The 20,867-nt window shown below is 39.5% G+C and overlaps 1 protein-coding gene across 3 annotated transcripts in view; it reads left to right on the forward strand.

Moving 5' to 3' along the window:
* The first annotated feature begins 614 nt into the window (after positions 1–614).
* Positions 615–20,867, forward strand: part of USP54 (ubiquitin specific peptidase 54) — a 61,125-nt gene continuing 40,872 nt past the window's right edge. For all 3 annotated transcript variants that reach the window (XM_033515567.1, XM_033515568.1, XM_033515569.1), the window contains exon 1: positions 615–684. The gene's annotated coding sequence lies outside the window, so the exon portion shown is untranslated. The remainder of the gene's footprint in view (positions 685–20,867) is intronic.

The following is a 20,867-nucleotide window of genomic DNA, read 5'->3' on the forward strand; positions in this document are numbered from 1 at the left end:
ACATGGCACTGAGAATGGTCAAGCTGTCCTTTACCAATGGGCAGACTGACACTGAGGTTCTGGGGTAAAAGAGGGAAGCTGTGGCCTTCAGGTTCTTAAAACTGTAGCTGTTTGGATTCTTGGATGGGAAAAATCAGAGGCACATCCTACTGTGGCCAGGGCCTCCTCTTAAAAAGAGCTGTAGAAAGAATGGGAAAGGATTTGAAGTGCGTCCCTAAAATGCACCAGGTGAGTGGTTTGCTTGCCCAAATTATTTACATAATCGGCACCCTGGGATAGTTCTTTCCGGGGAGGAGGGCTGCAGGCGTCTGAGGGCAGGGCGCGGCTGAAGGGTCTCTCGGCGGTGCCGAGAGGTGGCGGCGAGGCGCTGGAAGGCGTGGGGCGGCACAGCGCATCCTACGGGGGAATCTGGGTGTTACCCGAGCGCGGCCGCTGCCGGCCTTCCCAGCGGGGGCTGCGGCCGCAGCGGCCCCTTTAAGGCGCAACCTGCCGTGGATCAGGTGCGCGTCCGGAGCGATGACGTCATGGGGCGGGGCCGCGGCTCCCGCTCGCGCTGCCCGCGCCGCGGGACCGGGCGGCGGCGGCTGCGCACGTGCGCGGGGCGGCGGAGAGCGCGCGGAGCCGGGAGGCGGCGGGAGCCGGGAGGCGGCGGGAAGGCGTCTGAGTGCGGGGCCGCTGCAGCAGGTGTCGGCTTGTTTTGTGTGGGGCTGCCTGCCGTATAAGCACATGAGAGGTTTTCTCCCTCAGCAGGCTAGACGGGAAAAATGTGCTGTGTGCAGGGTGTTTAATTATTTGCAAACTTAATCGTTACCTTTTTCTTTTTTTTTTTTTTTTTTTCTGTAATACGGCCATCCATCATGTTGTATGTTTCATTTGTATTTACTTGTTTAAACTGTTGCTTAGATAGTAAGTGAGCATCAGATACTGCCTTAGTTGATTCTGTTTTCCATGGTGATGAATTGTGCTGTGTACCTACTGTCCTTGATAGAAAGTGCTGCGTGAAATTTAACTCTTAATACTTGGGTAAATCAGGCAATTCCAAACGCTCAGGGTTTGGATTAGAGGAAGGATGTCAGATGGAAGATTATATCGCACCTGTATGGAAAGGAGACTAGACCTTTTGCCAGTTAGGTCACAATGTGTAAGCATGTGTGGAATCTACACCACCTAAATGTTTGTATGCACAGGAATTATGTTTGCTGGTTCTGGAGAAGAAAGGCAATGGATTGCTTGTGGCATCGGTTGGGGCTTTTAGTTTTGTATTTTTTATTGGTTGGTTGGGATTTCTTTTCTTTATAAGGTGAGTGGAGGCATTGAAATCTTTCTTTGAACATTCATTTAATCTTCATGATGAATAGACTTCTATATTTGTAGTTCTATTTTCTGGCTAATATGTTCACTTTTCACCAGATAAGTTAAAATTGGCAGAAATAAAGAAAAAAAATCTGTGCTCAAGGGAATTGTCCTGTGAAGTTAAAGTTGGCATGAGGACCTCTGTAATTTTCTGGGTAGCAGAAGGATGTGACCAAGTAAAACATGGCTTTAGCAGGCTTGGTTCTTTAGACTAGACAAAAGTCTCTTGGGCATTCTTATGCTAAAAATGTAGGCTAAGACTTCCCTTTGAAGTCCTGGTTTGGAAATGCCCATCTCTACCACATCTAATTTTTTGCATTAGATTCCAAAGTAGATTTAGTCTCTTCTTATCTGCAGAGCAGGGTTCTGGATTAAGTCTTTCTTTAAATAAATAAAAATACTTTTATATATGTATGTATATGTTAAGAAATGTGCTATTTTTGGTTTTGAATGCACACCTCTGAATCCATTATTCTGCAGGTTTCTTTTTTCTATTGCATTGATAGCATTTCAGTCTAATCAGTATGCAGTGGGTGATGTTTTTGCTCTCTAAATTTAGCTGCTGATGTTCACATACTACTTGGTATTCTGTATTGGTCTTTGTAGTGGGCATCCTGCATAGATAGATCAGCCCTGATGGCCTTTGTCCTGGAAAATGCATCATCCCAAATGACATATTAACAGTGGGCTTTTTAATGGGATAAAGTATGTTAATCTACCATGCTTTAAGACCAATGGAGTCTTTAGATGTATTAATGTATACTTGTTCTTTATGTATGCCTCACACCTCAGGGAGAGGAAACGGAGTGAATGTCACATTATGCTAGTGTTTACTACTCTTTTTTCTTTTTTTTTTTTTTTTCCATATTTATGCAGAGAGTATGGGTGTTGTGTTAGAAGCAGGTTTGTGGCCCAGTGGGATGTTCCAGCGTTAGGACACCAGGCTAAGGTGAACAGGTAAGGTAATCCAGGTCATAGCAGGATTAGTCCACAGGGTGAAATCTGGTCAATTACTTTCCTACCTGAAAATCTCTTTAATTTTTAAGTATATTTTTTCATTACAGCACCTATTACTGTGACAGATGTGACTTTCCATAGATTTTTATCAAGTGGCTTACTGTTTTCTCTGGATGTCATCACCTATTTCTTACCCTTCTTGTTCATATTTAGCATCTTCAGCCAGTTTAATTTCACTGACTGTGAAATAAACAATAGCCATCACAAGATGTGATTCTGTATACTGTTGAAAAAGTCACTGAATTGCAAGCATCTGCAACTGCTTCTGTAGGTGCATGAAATTTTAAGAAATAATGTTCTAATGAAATTATTAGAAAATATTTAAAGGTGAAAAGAAAGCTGATTCAAGAATTGCTGTTGCTCCCCCACTTCTTTCTAATGACACATTTTCATAGAGGACTTAGTTTTATGAATTGCAAATAAAAGTTTGTTTTAAAATACTAATTCCCCCATAGTGATTGGGAGGATTCCTGGAATCACGTCTGGCATTGACTTTTGTTTTCAGCTTTTCAGTATTGTGGCATGAATTTAAATGCTCTTGGGGAGTTCCATGCTATATGTATGTACATCCTGGTTGCACATCAGTCTGCCAAGGTTCAGTCATAGGACAAAAATAGAACAGAAAAGAATTAATGCAGGATGTGAAATTGTGTAAGAGAATATTTTATGAGTTTCATTACCTTCTCTATTACTATGGCTTTGTGATCTTGTTTTTTTTCTTTTAAATTAAGTGATATAAAAGTAATGCAGCCAAGATTACTTTCATTTGGGTTTCAATGGTGCAAGTTAGTTTCCGAAGTGAATCTTACATCTTCAAGCTGTTACCTCCTTTTTATGTCAGATAAGAGGCTGGAAAGCATTGATTTTATTTGATGCAGGCAGGTGAAACAAACTTGCACAATTTTCTTTCTCAAGACTTCTTGCAAATCTCTTGTCAAGCACCACAGCATTGCTAAGATTCAAGGTTTACAGGTTGTGTGCTGTAATTTAGGGTCCCAAAATTATGTAAGTTCTTGATAAGTGTAGGAAAAATGGATACAGATTTATCACTCTAGTTATGCTCGTTCTGTGCCATATGTGTGCCTTATGTAGGAAAAGTTGTTTCCTGATTCCTAACTTGGTCAAACTCTAAATTAATTCCTCAGTAACCTGAGATCATATTTAAACCACAGGAAATTCTGTTTTCTACAGGAAAATGATTTTGTACCTTGCCTCTTAAGGCATAAAATTCTCTGTGTGTGTGTGTGTGTTTTTCCCATCTGCAGAGGTGACGGGAGACTTGTCTTTGGCTTTAGACACAGCATGGCATCACAGTCACTCAAAGAATGTGCTCATGCTTTGACCAAGAAATTTAATTTAGTGCTTTGCTAGACTAACAGGTATCTATAACCTAGTGTCTTACTTGCAGTCAAGAAGACCTTTTGCCTTCTCTTTTTGATACGATATTTATAAAACATTCTCTTGGCTTGGGTCCACTTACTGAGGTGGAAGTTACAAAAAGCAGGATGGATTAAATGCAGTGCGCTGTGTTTGGCAGTCACTGGGAGTAAGTATGCAATGGAATTGCTTTTCTTGTTTTTGTGGTGGTTTTAGGAGGGTAGTAGAAACAAGAAGTGCAGTTATTTGTGGTATTTGTGGTGTTACCTCTGTGGTAAAGAGTGGTATTTAGAGTCTTGCTTGTCTTTAGTAACTATTAAACCCTGGCTTTTGTAGTCTCCAAAACTTCCCAATGCTACAGGTAAAACTAGTTTGAGTCACTGTTAAGAGTTCCTAGATGCAGAAAGTCAACTTGCTAGCAGGATGCATTCGTAGTAATGTGTTCAGGGTATTAGCACTTTGTTTTTCTCCCAGTATTTATTTTTGTTTGTTTGATACATCTGCCAGAAAGACTGGCTTCAGTGAGGAGCGCTTTGCCTTGTCGCACATACACATAAGAAATAAAATAGCTTTTATTGTCAATTAAGTGGAAAATATTGAGTGTATGTACCAAATTTTTACTCTTAAAATTATAAATGGTCCAGATTTGTTTGTCAAATATATGGTTTGGAATGGAATTATGACAATAGTACCCTTCACCTATGAAGGGTAATTGTTTCCACTTCATTGATCCCAAGCTTGTTTTTAAAGCTAGTTTAGATTTTATTTGAACAGATGTTTTCTAAACTAATTTAACTGGTACTAGCACCCCAAGTCTTTCCATAGCTTGTGGAGGCTGTGTAGGGAATATTGAGGAGCAGATCTGACTTCAAACTACCCTAGCCTGTCTTTCCACCTGGCTGCTGTTTACCCTGACCAGGTTGTTGTGTTGCCATGTTGAAAGGTTGCACAAGGATGAGAATGAGCAGTTGGGAGGCTGAAGGAAAGTGGGGGCATAAAAACTCTGTCCTCATGTTAGTCAATGTCTGAGTAGCCTTGAAAAATATTTCTCATTCTCTTTTTTAACTACCAAAACAGCACTATGTTTGGTTTGGTGATTCTTTTATATGAAAAAGGCAAAAAAAATAATTTTGCTCATCTTGTAATTTACAAGCTATTTGAATAGCTCTGGCTTGCCCGACTTAATAAAAAAAGTAACTTGGATCGTAAGAGAAAACAGAACGGATTATTATTTTTTTTAATTGGCATCCATTTGATTCCAAGTATATGTTGATGAAGTAAAAGCAAGATTTTGCTGTGCCTCCCCACTCCAGACCTTAATTAAACAGTTGTCTTGCCATGTGGAAAAGGTCAGCTAAGTACAGCATATGTATTTGCCCAATATGTTGGAACACATTGCCTTAAAGTTTGTTAGACTGTTGTTAGATTTTTTTTTTATTGGCTTTTTTCCATCCTCTTGAAAACTGCACTGTTGATGTGGGAACATGAGCTTTTCTTTCTTAACCTACCTTCTTCACCCTCCTCAGACTCCAAAAAAGAAATTATTGATGGTCACTGCTTTCTATCCACAGAATTAACTTTTTTGACCTCAGAGATTTTCAGTGAAGAGGGCAATCATCTGTTTTCAGACTTCTTAAAAGCCCAGGGGATGCATTCTCCAAGTTAAAAACTAGTGTCCTAGAAGAATGTATTTACTTAAAAGAGAGAGGCTTGAAAACGTGAACCAGGGGGTTTAATTTGTATCAGTTATTTTAAACTGATCTTTCCTGGAGTGCAGCTTCACTGTAGCTGCTTAAGGACAGAGCAGAGGAGGTAGCTGGGTCTTGACAGGATGCTCCTGCTCTCTCCCTGTTCAGCTCTTGGTTGAAGTGGCTCCTGCAAGTGGCTCACAGCTCGATGCAGTGCTTGGAAGCAGTGGGAATTAGGGAAAACACACAGCCTGACACAGTCTTCTGTTTCCTCCGTTAAATGAAACTGCACCTTCAGTCTGTGTTCCCAATTGCTGCACAGCCATCTGACTGCAGATGGAGGGGCAGCTTTGTTATCTCGGTAGGAGGATCTAACTTCAGGCCACTGTCAAGAAGCATTGTTCACCCGGCCTACTTTCCTGCTTTTGAATGAGAAAGCTAATGAAAAAATAAAATTTCCATTGGCGGAGTTGTTTCTTGCCAACTGTTTTTTGCCACCCTGTTATACGTCATTTTGCAATCTTACCAGTGTTAGCATAAGGGGAGCGGAAGGGACACATGATGGTGAACAGATCCACCCTGGTAGCAGCTGTCAGCCTGGCACAGCTGACAGCATCATAAAGCATACTGTAAGTTACCTGTGCTAGAAATTAGGGGATTGACTAGTACATCTACATGGTGTCTTGACTTCAGTGGCAAAGCTCATAAAGAAGCTGTTGTAACTCTCTGCTCCCGTACCCCTCTCTAATTTGCTGGTCTATGTTGTGCCAATTACAAGTGCATACTGCAGGACTGCTCTGTATTCTGAATAACATTATAAAACTAGCACACTTTATACTTTTATTTTCTGGTTATTTTTTATTTTATAAATATTTAAATATTTATCACATTATTTTTATGAGGCAATTTGTAATGTGGTCCTACACTGGTTGCCACCTGCAGAACAGAGCATCAGATGAGAATAGTAAGAACTGATCTGTGAAAGGTGGGCAGGAACTTCTGCAACCAGCTTCTTTGTTGGAAGTCAAGAAACTCCATCTTTACCACATTGCATTTATTCCTGACTTCACCATGTAGACAAACTTACAATATTTAAACTGTACCAAGTGTGCTGACATTTACAGCTCTGTGAGTGGGAGTGTTGTGGTGGATAATTATATGAAGGTGAAGGGAAGGGCTAGCATAGCCTTTGCTAGGTAGGAAGCTAAAAGATGTGCAAATGCAGAAGGAAGCCATAATCATGTGACTCTGCTAACATTTGGAAAAGAACTGTTTTCAGTCTTAAGAGAATGGTTGTTTCAGCTCTGTCATCTATACTTTGTTTCTTCAGGTTTTTGTTTTAACTTATGCTTTTGTAATTTTTCTTGGCTATCTCTTTTTATCTTGGCTGCCAATGGCACTCATGCCATTCTGTTGGTATGAGTGCTTTTAATAGATGGGGTTATATGCAAATACATTTGCTTCAGATTGCTGGACCAAAGCAAAAAAGCAAGGAAGGTAGAGAGAGATTTTGGGCTTCTCTCTGTTGGTTCAGTTTTCCTGGTTTCAGTTCCTGGTTTTCCTGCCTCCTTTCTGTCTGAGGTTTCTGTGTGGATGGATGTATAATTGCTAGCATTGCTGTCCCAGTTGCCCTAGGGGCTGCAGTACTTGACCAGAACAGTTTGAGGGTTGCTGTGCTCTTCTAATTTAGATGAAATGTTAGAAATGATTTTTTCCTCCCGCCTTTCTTCCTGTTCTGTGCAGAAATGTGGTAATTGCTCTGAATTCTTTCTTAGTTTGGTGGCAGTGAGTCAGATTCTTAGCTGATGTGTTTGGCAAAGCTCTCTTTTGTGAGTGCAGTAGCACTGTTGTTCTTCAGCTGGAGACCTGTCCTCCTGCTTCTGTTAAAGGCATGGAGCACTGCATGCTGTTTGAACTCTCTGACCCTTACCAGCACAGAGTGAACTCTTATTTTCTGTTTAATGCAGAGGGATTTGTTTTAGTAGTAAAACACTTACTTGTCCTTTGCTGCTGTATGATTTTAAAAAGTTTTAATTTTAGGTGTGATGGAAGCAGAACTTATCTGGCTTTCAAGAGAGCATTTAGAAATAATTTTCATGCTTTGTTCATGCACTAAAGTATTGAAGAACTGGTTATTGTTTAGACAGGTAATAGTCTCCACTATCCACATGCTGAGAGATTGTGCAAAATTATGTCAGAGCAGGTGTTTGAAAATGTCCACAATTTGATCCATATTTCTACCAGTTACTCAAGTATGTGTGGACACCTGAAGCATTTCATCAAAAAGCTGAAAAGTGTTCCAAAATTATGGAAACTGAGGCTGAAGCAAACAGGAATTTGCAGTCTTCAGTACCACAGAACTCGTGATGTTACTGATTTAGATGCTTCTGCCCTTTTGTGAGCATTGGCTGGCATCACTTCAGCAAGGAAGTCAGTGGAGTCATGGGAGATGTATATGGTGTTCGTGTCTGAGGAGAAAAGGCAAAATGCTTTGTCCTTTGGAAGGAAGAGGACTAAAGGAGTGTAGAGACCAGTATTTTCTCTGTAGGAGTGCTTACCATCCTTGGGTCATTGTGTCATGGAAATAATGCCACTTGAGCAAATGGATTTGCTACCTCTTGGTGAAATTCTACAAATACTTTAGAGTAAACATACAGATCCAAGTAATAGTGTGAGATGCCTTGAAGACTTGGTCACTCTTTCTGTATGCTAAAAATGAGATTTAGCATATCGCTTTTACCTGGAAAAAGTCTGTGTTGGTGTTGCAAATGGTGTTCTTAAGTGATTTGGCTTCCTTGAAACAAGCTGTGTGAGGAAGGAGTACTGCACAGTTAACTCATTGGTTTGACCATGCACAGCTGTGGAGGAGGTTTTGAGCCCAGCACAATTACTGAACATTGGACTGTTTTTTGTTCACAATTATGGCACTGTCAGTGCACTTTAGAAAATTAATTTATTTGAAATTTGATCACACTAAATCTTAAAAAAAAAGCTATGTAGAAGCATCATGAGATAAAACCGGTTAGAATATTTTGCCTTTGCTGTATTTTTTCCTTTCTTGTTCTCCTGTTTTTGTCCCTCCAAAAGTCTATCATTATGGAAAGATATAGTTAAAACTTGGCTCAGCCCCTTCTATCCTGCAAGACTAAATTGTTCTTGAGGCAAACCAGTTTAATTGTATTCCAAATGCTTCCTTTTTGCATTGTTTGGTTCTGTTAGGTAAATGGTCCCTGTGGGGATAGTATCTTCAATTCCTTGTATGGTCCAAAGCATTACTATGTTTCAGTCTGAGTCTGTTAGCATTATATTGTGCTGGGGTGGCAAGACAGTGGTGTGCATTGGTTTGAGGTTTTTTTTGTAACATAACCAGAGTTTTCTTTACTGCTGTTTCGGTCTTGGATATACAGTAATTCTCCCTGTCTGTGCTCTAAACGTGACCATGTTAGAAGAACAAATTGATGTTGAATGCAGATGGCACTCATGTCCTGGAACTGTACTGTAGGAGTGTCTGGGAATAACCATGTAGTAATGCTACTGCTGAGCTTATGGGAGGTTTTGGGGATAGGAAGCCGTTTTTCTAACAAACTTCTTTTTTCCGTGATCTGTATCACCGGCTTTGAACCACAGGGGATAGTTCCAGGAAGTGTCCTGCAATAATTGTTCTTTGAAAAACTGCTTTTAAGTTTGTATTGCAACTGCAGGGCTGTAAACTGAGGGACCAAAACTGAAGCCATCTTTTGAGTAGTTTCCATTTTTTCTGTTAAATAGTGACATGTTGCTCCTGGTTATCAATTTCTTCTATGAGAAAACAATCCTTGACATTTAACTGCAGTCTGCAGGAACCTCTCCACTTCACTTGTTACACTGAGGGGAGCCGTGCCTTGCACAGGCAGGCTGCTGCTGTAAAATGAAGTCATCCCTAGCAGCCTGATCTCCCCCTCCCCTGCCCCCAGTCTGGTCTCTTTTATAAAACAATTTGGAAAACCTTCCTCCTCCTTGCCTGGCACTGTGTCCAAGGGGAGTTGTCGGTAAGCAGGGCTGGGCCTCTGGCCTTATCTCTGTTGTCAGAGCTGCCTGCTTGGTAGGTGGCAGTGGGGGCAATGCTTTTTGAATGAGACTTTCCTGTGCTTAGGGAGGCCCTTGTTTTTTTGTTTTAACAGCTTCCTATTGTTTGAAACAGCAGGTTATCCCCTCCCATGCTATTCTAGCTCTTTCCTCCTCCCTTAAATATTTTTTCTGTGCAAGTATTACTCAGACCAGTTACTCTCACAGGGAGTCCTCAGTCTTCCCAACTTGCTCTGATCTCCAGCTTCTGTTGTGATACCAGTGTGGAATCCACACAATAAATAGAAAGCAGCTTCTGAAGGTAGGTTTTTCTGATTTTTAAGTCAGCATCACCACCACTGTGACATGACTGTTTTGATTGAATTAAAGTTGTCATGAGATTTCTCTCCTACATATGGTAGTGAAAGAGAAAATTCTGCTTTTCAATGTGGCTAGCTTTTGTTTCTAAGATACAAAGAAAGAGTGTTGCTTGAATTTGTTAAATAGTTTGCTTCTCAGCATTCCAGTCCTGCTAGCTATTGGTGTTTCATATGTGTACTCTTTATTTCTGATGTTCTACCTCTGTGAAAGGTACTTTCTAAGACATAAGGTGCCTCTGGTCCACCATGGCATAACTTTTTCTGTCTAATAGTATCCATGATAAATCTGAAGATAAGACCAGTCAGAATCTCTTCTCACCATATCAGTTGTTAGAGCTGGAAGAGATGTTGGCAATTCATTTCCCATCTTACTTTATACTCTAAGAATTACCTAGTCAGAAGTGCTCCAGACTGCTTTTTTGCTAAGTTAGTGTGTTTTTCCTTCCCTCTACTTGTTGAATTCTGGGTGAGAAAGTTGATAATGAAATGAAATGAGGTACTAAACATCTGTAGAGCTTTTCTTGTATTTTAATGTGCTGATTTATCAAAGTCAACTTGCTTTATCTGTTTACCTGATCCCCTGCCTTCTATCAAGGGTCTTGTTTCCAAAATAAGTAATAATTTTGTGATTGAAGTCTGTCACTACTGTTTCATACTTTTCACAGTTCAGCTTAGTAAAAAGTACGTAATTTTTTAACTTTCTAGATCTTAAAAAAAAAATAAAGAAACCAAAATATTCACTATTTTGATATGTTTGATGACACTAAGCAGAAGTTCTAATTCCACCAAATGATAAATCCTGTTCTAGACTTTGTCATCAGAGAGGCTGAAGAAGGGGGAATAATCTATGTATCAGTTCCAGTGGTTGACATTCAATATAATAAACATTCTACCTGTTCTAATGCATTCCTTTTTTTGAAGGAATAACTTCTCAGTCAGCCTAAAGCAGGCAAGAATTACAAAAACATTGATTATGGTCTTCAGAGGCAGGATTCATCTGATCCATACCTGGAAGATGAAGTCCCAATGTCCTTCCCCTAACTATAATTTCTTGATAAGCTAATTCAGGTTACTAACCGAGTAGGAAATAAAGCACGCCCCCTCCTCTCCTCTTGCCATCCCTCCAAAAGTGCTAATTTTGTGAGCTGAATTTGCTTCTGTGAGCCTAACTGTGAATTGCTTGCCCCAGAGCACTCATGTGGAGGGAGAAGTGCTCTCTTTGCACTACTTTGGTGGCCAAGATTTTGGCCTCATTTGGTTATTTAATAACGTTCCTCTCAGAGGTTGTCTGAGATGATACATCCTCTTCCCAGAACACAGTATTTCATGGAAGTTAGAGAAGCGGTAGGCTTTTTTATTACCATTATTATAACTGACAGTTTGGAAGCCTCTTGGGGTTTTTTCACAGTTAAGTGTTGTAGTGGACATACAGTAGTTTGTGTTTTCTGAAGTTGTTAATTAATACTGTAGTTATGTCTATAGGTTATGACAGTGGTCTCAAGAGTTGTTAGGTGTCTTAAAAACCCGAGCAGAATGATTCCAGGTTAAAGAGTTCTCTGTTTAAGGCCAGAGGAACATGATAAACAGCCTGAGGAGTGAAGGAAGCAGACTGTGGTGGCTGTCAGGATGAACAATGGTTTTGGCACACCTGCTGCTTTGCTGCTGAGCCTCTCCGTGCTTGGCAGGAAAGGAGTGATTTGGAGGATAACCAGATAGTTTTGTAGATGTTTTTGGTATGTTTCCATCTTCTCTGAGGGAGAGAAAACAGAAGCACTTGCTTCATAATGTAACTAATGGCTGGTTGAAGACTGGGACCATAAACTTTTGGGGAAGGATTTAATAATTAACTTAGAAATGTGGAAGTCAATATTGTGCTAGACTTGACAGCCCTTAGAAGGGAGTGCAGGGAGACTGATTTACCATGGGAAGGAGGAATAGATGGATATAGTCAAAGCAATATTTTAGAGAAATTTATGCTCATATTGCCCCTCTGAGTAGATACAAACATAATCAAGAAACAAAATTAAGAGAGCTGAAACAAATACATTTGGAAGATGCTTTTTTCAGTATGACAGTTTTTTTATCTCCACCATGTTCCAACTGATATTATTCCCTTGATGCTTCTCCCAGAAGTTGACACAGATGTAAGATGGGAGACCAGATTAGCAGATTACAATCATATTAATAGTCTTTTTAAGTGATGCGTAATGCCATACATATTTATACAGATTTTGTCTGAAGCATCTCATGTACTTGATTTCACAAGAAGATATTGCTGTCCTAAATTGTCGAGTACCTAGGTCACCAGAGTCTGTTGGAGTTGGAGAACTTAGGTGTACTGGGAAAAAATAAGAATACTAAAAATCTGTAGAAACTTCATTTAGTCTAGCAAAGAACATGCCTCTAATACTGTACCTTTTGGCTCAAGCTTAGAGCAGTTTAACTTCAAATGGAGTGAGTTCAGTTCCGATTGATGAGAAATGTAAGATTTTTCCAGATCATCCACTTACTTGCACATGTGCACACACACATGTGCATAATTTATTTTCTTAATCACAGAGGAAGGATGCATATTCTTAATCTAGATAAAATATTCTTATTTTTTCCTGTTTCCCTCACAGGTGTGTATATAAGGAAGTGTTGTATAAGACTTGTAATGCTGGTTAAGCAATGGATAATAATTATAGTAACAGTGTGTCTGAATGCTTTTGTCTAGTGTTGAAGGAAAATTTTGTAAATGATTCTTCAAAAAAGCATTTATCATGCTGTAATGACATGACTGAAAATACTATTGTGGTGTGGCAGCCCTTCTGGATAAGGGTAGCTGTTACAGATGTTGCTTCCCCAGATGTCAGGTGATTGTTCCTTGAAGCCTGGTTATACTGAGGAGAGGGGAGTTTTAAAAAGGGCAGTGTTTGGTTTTGTCCTTTTATTGCCTTGCTGGTGTTCTGGATCTGAAATTTTTTCTGCACCAAGTTGCTAATGCAACAATTACATCTCTTCAGCCGCTTCTTGTGTTGCCAGCATATTGTCTGGGGAATTCTGGGAAAAACAAATTCTATTGTACAGCGTTACAATGCTTGTAGACTTGAGCCTGGAGCAATATCAGCTGGTCTTGCACTAACAGGATTTGGCAAGAGAAGGTGTGGGCAACATGTGACTGCTAAGATTCTGTGGCCAGTTCTAGGGGATCTCAGTGTAGGGAGTGGTGGCTGTGTAACCTGTACAGGAGTCTGCAGAAAGAAGCAAGCCTTAGGGACCATTTTGGATTGCCATGGCAGGATATGGAGTCCTCCACAGTTTTTGAGATGAATGTGCCTAGCCCATCTGCTGTGGTGAATTTCCAAAAGACTGAAGGGATTTTAACATCAAAAAAGCTGAATTTTCTTTAAATAGTAATAGAAATGTTACTTTTTTAAAAAAAGGAAAATTAAAAAGAAAATCTAGGGAAGACAAAATGAAAATAGGCTTGTGTGCAAGATTCCTGTTAGCAGCTATGTCTCACCTTCCCAGCCTGTCAGTCACTGTGTGGTCCCAAATGTCTTACTGGAAATGTTGTGTTAAGAACAGCCATACCACACAATCTCTGGAGCTTTCATCTTTGAACACCCTTGGTATCTCCCCAAGAGCACACGATGGGACCGTACCCCTGTCCCCAGGGGTGCTACACAGCACAGTCACACTCTTAAAGAATTGCACCCATAATTAGAAGCCAGAAACCAAATGCTTACATAAATGTTATCATCCTGAGACCCAGTTACTTTCCTGTTCCCTACTGTGTGTGATGGAGTGGAAGAACCCCTAAAGCTGCTGTTGTCTCTTGCCTTGAGACCTTTCCCCAAAGCTTCTCTGTGCTCCAGTGCCGTTTCCCCGAGGCACTTTGCTTAAGGAGTGACACACATCATTGTAGGCTGGGCGTTTTTTCACTGTGGGGGAAGAAAAAAGATGAACCAAGTACACAGAATATAAGATAAAAGTTTAGGAAGCTGTGCTTTCTAAATTTCATGTGTTCTGTGCTGGACTAAGCCAGAAGCTGCTTAATCCTTTGTGCTTAACATCGGAGCTCTCCTGGGAGTCCCTATTTAAAGGCTATGTGGGTTGTGTTTAGTTTCACAAGTGATTTCAGCCAGTGCAGGATCAGATTTGGGAGAGTAGCAGAAGTAGCTGCTTGCTTTTCTCTAGAGCTCAGACCCTCAGAAGCATTGAAAAAGTTAAATTACTGCTGAATGGAATTAAACTGAATCTCTAAGCCTACTTTTATATTTTTTTACAGTGCAGGCTGAAATCCTATTGTCTGATTTTGAGCTAGACTACAGTTTTCTTTAGGTACTCTTTCAGTGTTGAAATTAGTGGCTCTAACATTTGTTGTTGGCTGGGTACTTCACAGTCCTGTCAGGACAGGCCTCCTTTTTGTATAAGAAAGCATGTGTACTTATCCTTAAATTTGCTCCTTGTCAGTCTGCTTTAAAATAACAATAGCAACAAGTTTAATTAGGGGTGTTTTCCTTTCCACATGTACTAGTTGGTTAAATGTATTAAAACTTTCTTGGGCACTTTCAGAATTTGTTTTAATTTTATCTTTAATAGATTTCTTTGTTTGCTAAGAGAAAACTCTTGCGACCTAACTCTTCATGATCTTTTTCTGCCAATGAGCAACACACAAATAATGTGGAAAGGCCCCTTTCAGGGTATATACTTCCTCTTGAGTGCTTCCTGGGGCTTGGGATTTTTTTCTGGCTGGGAGATGTTTTGGTTTTTGAGGAAGGTAAGGAGGTTTGGGTTTTTTGTTTAGATAGGTTTGGGATTTTTTGGTGTTTTTTTTATTTTTTCATAGGGAGCTTCTGGTACTTCTCAGTTGGGCCATTTTATTGGCAGGCAGAGAAAAAAAATCAAAGCTGTTGACATCATTCTTCTTTTTTGCACCCCAACACTCAACTGGCCTGTTTAGCTTGTATTATACTGCTTTTGCACAGCTTCTACTTCTGTCACCCATTAGGACAGAGCCTGCTTGTGCTTAACAAGAGTCTCTTTCATGCTTTGTGGATCTCTCCAGGACACAGCAGGACACAAAATAATCCCTTTTGCATTTGGTAGTTTCACAGTACTTTTCTGGTGAAGATAAAATAACATTTCTGAATGAAAACAATAGCATCATCTCCATAAGCCTGGTTTTGATAGAAGGAAATTGTGTCATTGTTTCTGCATCTTATAAATTGAACAGCAGTTTGGGTTTTTCTTTCCCAGCAGATTACTTACAGATTTTAATATTTTAAAATATTGGGAAGAGTGTTCTAAGTTTTTTAAATCAGTATGTAGTTAGTTTCTTTTGGTAGTATCTGTTAAGACTTAGGGAACCAGTTTTTTTGAATCATAACTTAAAAATTTGAATTTGTATTTTGAATTTGATGAGGCCATAGTTTTGTGAAAGTTCGTATGCAACCTCATGGCTTCACCGTATTATTAGTTCTAACATAAAATATCTTTATTTCAGAAAATGGGTTTGTACAACAATCTGCACACATGAAGCTTTGATTTTTTGTATACTAGGTGTGTTCTCTAATGTTTGAGTTTCTGAAATGTTTGACAAAGTAACTGTGTATGACAAGAAAAGTATCCTTTGCCTGTTTTAGCCATTTACTCCAACTTTGACATTGTGAGATCAGTTAAACTTGGCTTTAAGGCTTTTTTTACAATCTTTCAGAAGATGTTTTATACCAGAAGAATTCAAGCAGTTTATCTATTTGTAAGGGGCTTCTCAATGAAAGTAAAATTTCAAGTAATGGAGGTAGCTGAACATCCTGTTATACGAGGGCTCCTTTCCTATGTTTGCAGGAACCATTTCATGACTTTGCCTATATTTGATGTTCAGCTGTGAGCTCAGCATTGTTGTGCATGAATAATAATCCTCTTTATTTAAAACTCACAGACACTTGCAAAATGGCTCTTTACTTCATAAGGTCCTATGATGGACTGCAGCTGGGGAGGGGCACAGTATGTCCACAGCTGTCGGCTGAGCCAGCAGTGGAGCAGTTGGCCAGCTCTAGGGCTCCTAGGCTGTGGGCTGCAGGAGCCACGGGGAGGCCATGGCAGCATATTGCAAGCACTTTGTTTGCTAGTTTGGGTTGTAAAGGCTTGAGGTATGGTCATGTCTATTTGCTTCATATTTAGAAAAGGACAGGACTCAGCTCATCAGCTTGCAGACACAATCTTTTTCTTCTGATTTCCCTAAATGCATTGATCAGATATTTTCTTCTGCTGGCCTCCCACTTGTGTAGTTCTACTACCCCTGCTTGTCTGTTCAAGTTTCTTCATGAGGTGTATGGTGTCATGGCATGTTTTCCCCAACCTGTTTGTTTTACTCTTCCATATGCTATTAACTGCTGTTGGATACGGGATTAAGTAAGCTTTTCCTTTAGATGTGTGCAAGTGTTTTCCTACTCAAGTTCTGAAGTCTTCAGTAGGTTTCCCAGCAAATGCTTCGTCTATACAAAGCCAAATGAAGCAAAAATTAGTTTTCCTGTTCATATTAGTTACACTTATTCCTCTAAAACTACATAGTAATGATCTTAAACTCAGCTTATGTATGTGTGTGTGCACTCGTGATTCTGCTGAAATGTTATTTATAGCTATACAGCACAGATGATTGCTTAAAAAAGGAATAATCAGCATGTTGTGGATGCTGGGAGCATTTGCTTTATATTTTTCTGTGAAGTATGAATCTATGTAATGTTCTGCAGTGCAGCAGTGTTCCTTCTGCTTGTCAGTTTTAGCAAAACAGGAAAAAAATTATGTAAGCATTTAATACTGGGACCCAATAAAGCCACCATAAACTGTGGCTCACTCTGCCTTTACTCTCTGTTTATGTGAGTTCCTCTATCCTGCTTTAATTTTGCACCTTGATGTGTTATTAGTCTGTCAAGAAACCTGAGAGTTACAATCTGTCTTGGTATGTGGTAATCGTGGTATAGCTAAAAGACCAAATACAGCGAACTAATACTTTAATCTAGAACTACTATTTTAATACCAAACACTTTCCTGAGCAAAGAGGAAGGGAATAAATGCTTTTATGGTAATAACAAACACATTATCTGGCCGCAGCTGTTGATCACAAGGGAGGTGGGAATTGTCTGCCCACCTCTGTGGCAGTTTTCACTAGCCAGTGTTATATGTGCATGTGTTGAGGAAAGTGATTTCTGCCCTGGATGTCATCTTTCCCCTTGAGCACTTCTGGGAGAGAACATTCCATTGCAGTATTTGACTTTGAGATTCTTAGCACATCAACAGAAAGGCCTATTTTTTCACCCAAACGCTGTCCATCTGTTTGATCAAAGTTGTTGCTACTCTCCATGTGTTGCTGCCTTTGCTTAATCTTTGCTGTGCTTCCTTTGAAATCAAAAGTACTAATGGAGCTGGACTTCTTCTGTTAGCCTGTTTTCCTGCAAAATCTATTTCTTGTGTTGTTGTTATTCTACATGGATGTGTATGTATTTCCACATTCAAATGTATCAGAAATCACTGGTTTTATAGAGACTTTAATGAAACAGAGGGGTTTGTGGTGCTCTAATGTGATCAGCTTATGATTTGGGAGTTGATTGTTACTGTTTTCTGTTTTGAATAAAGAAAGGGGTGTGAAGATTGATAGGAGAACTCACAGTTATAACAAGGAAGCTGTTGAAGACAAGGAAAAATTTTTCTGTTCAGCAGTGGAAATTTGCAAGGTCAGGAAAAGAATGGCAGCAGGATTTTACTATTTAGAAAGTTAGCAGTCATTAAGCAGTGTGGCGTTGAATACTGCTGACTACTTCTGAAATCTTTTAGGGTTCTTAAGTCATTGTTGGATTGGAATTCACAAGAAAGAGTACAAATACCTTGGTTTTTTTGATCAGTGGTGTTACCAGTGAAAGAGAGATTAGATCATTTGTTAATAAGGTGCCATATGAAAATGCGCCTTGAAACCTTTTGGCAATGGCTGTAAAATACTGAATTTTGCAATCAAAATGTTTATCTGGAGACTGAATCAAATGCTAAATTCATCTTGAAGCTCTACTTTGGAAAGTCAAGGTAAAGAATTGGAAAGGGAATAACTGGTAGCAGGAGGCTGGCTGAGGTTTTGCCTGAGTCAAACCAGAACCTTCCATTTTACCACAGGGTTGACAGCTGCCTCTTTTTCATTTTCATGCCTATTGTCATATTTTCCTTTGTTATACAGGATTGATTAGTGATATTTAACTGTTTTTGAGCAATTGCATATCATTTGAAGCTGCTGTGCTTATCCCATTTATCCAAACTCCACAAGTTCCATGTATAGTGGGATGAAAAGCTGGTTTTACCCTACTCTTCTTCCTTGAGAAATGTCCAGCACCGGCCTGGGGTAAGGTAGAGTATTTTTTAAATATGGGCTTTGGAGAATAAACTTAGATTTCATAGAGAAAGTAATAGAAAACTTGAGGATAAGCACTTTGGAAATACAGGTGAATTAAAATGTAGGCTCTTATTATCATGTACAGCAGTCTTAGAGTTGAACAACTGTGAAGGGTAGGTATGAAGGGAGGGCAGATGCTTCTGAAAGGGTTTGAATTTACTTACGACTGGGCAGACTTTCTTAATTTTATATATAGTCCTTGCCTCTCCAACTGTCAGCGAAATGTTGCTGAGATAACAGGGCTGTGTAACATGGTGGCTGCTGCTTCCAAAGAATTTTGGAAGTAGGACCAGTGGGCTTGCCTGCCTTCATTCCCAGCAAATGCATGTGCTGAAAGTTCTATGATGCATCAGATCAGTGGCTATTAATATAATGTTTCTTCTATCAGTAGAACCTTTATATGGGGAGCAAAATGTGTTTTGGCAATAAGCCCCACAGAAGTTAAATAATGTGGTGTTTGCATTTCTAGCTCTGACCTCCACTCTCATTGTCTGTCTTTGAACAGAAGCCCTTTATTGCTCAATTATTTTACACTGTACTTTTATGAGTTGCAGTCTTTAAGAAGATATGCTTTACTTTAGAAACTTCTAGATCATTTTGCAGGTTAAATGACTGCTGATCAGAAAAGGCTGTAATGCTGTCTTTAGAGATTGAGCGTTGCGTTTGGTCTTTTTATTTATTTTTTAGTTATAATTTGCTGTTGAATAATTGTCATTTTGTACTGGAGTTCCTTACCAGATGGGTTTTAATAGCTTTTCTCATTGTTTGAGAGGCAGCTGGATATTTTGAGTCATCTTAACTGTTCTATGAAAGTTTGGACACAGCTACCTTACTGTCTAAATAGCTATGTAGGATAAATGACATACTTTTCCATTATTCTGAATAGAAGTCTGTGTGGTGGTCAGTTAGCACAGAACACAGGTGTTTATCACCTTATGTCCTTATTGCAGAAAAGGCTGCAGAAAAGACTGCTGAGACTGTAACCCTGGAGGAGAATCTTCTGCATTACAACTGGGTTTTTTTTGCTTTTTTTTTAACTGTGAAAGATGCTCTTTAAATAGATTTGGCTGACTGTCAGGCTTAAAATCAAATGATTCAGATTAGGTAAGTGTTTGTAGGATTTCATTACACTGCTTTAAGAGGCAGTCCACCAGAGTTTTATAAAACCTACAAGCATTTTGGTTGAGGAAGTTGGAGAATGTTTTGCTATAAAGTGTATTTTCATGCAGTATAAAACAATACTTGACCCCAGCAGTTTACAGAGTCTCACTTTGGAATGTTTCTGCAGAATGTGGTCTCTCTATGCTTCTTATTGGTCTTACCAGTTAACAGGAATGTAGAGTGGGTTGGTTTTCTTGTTTAATGGTTTATTGGTTGTTGGTTTGAAAAGTTGGTATAAAAACATATTTTTTCTGCATAAAATTGTTCTGGTTTTTTTTTCCTTCCTATGACTGTAGAAGCATTAAGTTATCTATAGAAATGGCAACATTGCCACATTGGGGAAATGCATTCCTAACAGGTGATTGACCCATCAGTATTTTGACTACAGTTTCTTCTATTGATTGATAGGCTGTATAAATACAGTGGTAGTGACCAATGCTGGTTTTGCTTGCTGTTCTGTCTAGTCTTTTCCATTTTTGTTTGCATTACCTTGAGGTGCTCTCTCAGAGATGGCCTTCACTGTGTCCTCTGGAGAAACGTGTAGTGTTTGATGGGGCTTGCTGTATCTGTACTCTCTGAAGTACATCCATGGATTTGGGGAAATGTGTTTTTAGTCTTCACCCCAAGACTATTTTGATGGTGTTTATTGGCAACTTTTAGCCTGACCTTTGAAAAACTTGCTTCCAGTAAAAAAGAAGGATTTCTCTGGTATTTGAAAGAGTATTTATCATAATCTTAGCAAACTCTGTTTTCCAAAAAGGCTCTGGGAAGTTAGCCTAAGGTGTCTGGTGCTCAAAGCTTTGTCTTCACAAAACTTCAGGGACTGAGAATTGTGAAATAGCACATGGAAAACAAGGAAGACCAGTATGAGTCTCTTCTGGGCACCAGTGGCACTGTGAGGTGCTGGCAGTTCCTGGTTCCACCCAGTAGGCACAAGTAGCACAGAGCCAGGTAATCAGGTTGTTCATTTAAGAGGAAGACTGACAAATGTGTGCAAGCTTGACAGAAGAAGCATTACAGACTCCTCCCTACTCCTTTCTTCCAGCAGAGCCATCAAGGCTGAGAAATGCATGCATAAAGCAGAAATTTTTTTTCCTCTCTCTTGTCCCATTTGTACTGTGAAACAATTCTTGGCAACAGAGATGATGTAAAGCTTGTATTTTGTAGTTGGACTTTATGGTCTAGGTGAGCAAATAAATCTGTCTCGTATTTCTGTCTAGCTAAGAATCTCAAAAAGAGGAGACATCCTCAAGAGGAGGAAATCATCTTCTTTTGTTTGTCAGGTCACTGCCCTCTTCACTCTTTTTTTCATCCAGCCTCATGGTTAATTTGTTATTTGGAAGTTTTTCCACCCCTCTATTTTATTTCATTACCTTCAAGATCAAATTTAAACTGATTTGCAAAGCTGACTGTCTTTTGGGATGT

Source organism: Parus major, chromosome 6 (genome assembly GCF_001522545.3).
Source record: "Parus major isolate Abel chromosome 6, Parus_major1.1, whole genome shotgun sequence".
Lineage (NCBI taxonomy): Eukaryota > Metazoa > Chordata > Aves > Passeriformes > Paridae > Parus > Parus major.